Raw genomic sequence first — 1,342 nt, forward strand, 5'->3', positions numbered from 1 at the left:
CAACCAACCCAATAATTTTTTATATTATCATACATGTCAGTACGATAATACCTTAGATATATTGATTAAGTAAAATATATTATTAAAATTATTAACTTTTTATGTGTGCACTAACATTGGCAGTTTAAACAGGGTTCAACTGCTAAAGAACAGTCACAAGACCCAAAGTGACAACGCTCACAAATCTACAGTTTATTACAAAAGAAAAGGATTCAATATAGCAATGGCATTAAATTAAGCATGTATATCCCATCCACAGGGTATTTTGCAGCAATGGCTCTGGAGGTATAGATGCAGGCTCCTACAATTCTCCCTCCTGAAAGCGCTGTGGCCAGACACACTTTGTCCCCCAGATCAGGAATCACTGACATGTGTATGCAACACCTTGGAATGTGTCACCTTGGGATCAGAAAATCCAAAATGGAAGGGCCGGCCCATGGCTCACTTGGGAGAGTGCGGTGCTGATAACACCAAGGCCGCGGGTTTGGATCCCTATATAGGGATGGCCGGTTGGCTCACTTGGAGAGCGTGGTGCTAACAACACCAAGTTGAGCGTTAAGATCTCTTTACCAGTCATCTTTAAAAAAAAAAAATAAAGAAAGAAAATCCAACATGGAGTCTTAGGTGGATTTTGTTTTGTTTTATATATTTTGCTGGTCATGTAAGCATATTCCTGCCACAAACAGCTCCAACAGCAGAGCTCTCTTGGTGAGAGTAGGGGGTTTGGGTTGGTCTTACCAAGACCAGGAGCAAATCATTAATTTAACTGTTATGAATAAATAATACTAACGAGCTGGTACAAGCCACCCTCAAACCCCTTGGATCCATCCATGGTTACAAAACAACACTATTAATCACTGTGTTTCATTAATTACTGTATTTCATGCCTTGACCAGAGTCGGTGCCATACAAAAACTTAGCAAAATAGCTCAGGTTAATTCCAGCAGGCCTGGCATTAATCCACAATATATCTACTAGCAAATTTAAAATTACATATGTGGCTTGCATATTTCCATTTGGACAGTGTATTCTAGATCAAGGGGAGTCAATTGTTTCTATAAAGAGCCAGGTAAGTAAATATTTTGGCTTTGTCAGCCATGTGGTCTTTATTGCAACTACTCAACCCTGCCATGGTCCTGTGAAAGCAGCCACAGACACTATGTAAATAAATGAGCACGGCTTTGTCCCAAAAAACTTAACGAACACTGACATCTGAATTTTATATAATTTTCACAAGCCACTGATCTTTTATTATTGTTTGGATTTTTTAAAAACCCCTTTAAGGGCCGGCCCGGTGGCGCACTGCTACAGTGCGCCGCTTGGGGGTGTGGCGGCGCTCCCG

This window comes from Galeopterus variegatus, unplaced genomic scaffold, assembly GCF_000696425.1.
Source record: "Galeopterus variegatus unplaced genomic scaffold, G_variegatus-3.0.2 Scaffold1568, whole genome shotgun sequence".
NCBI lineage: Eukaryota > Metazoa > Chordata > Mammalia > Dermoptera > Cynocephalidae > Galeopterus > Galeopterus variegatus.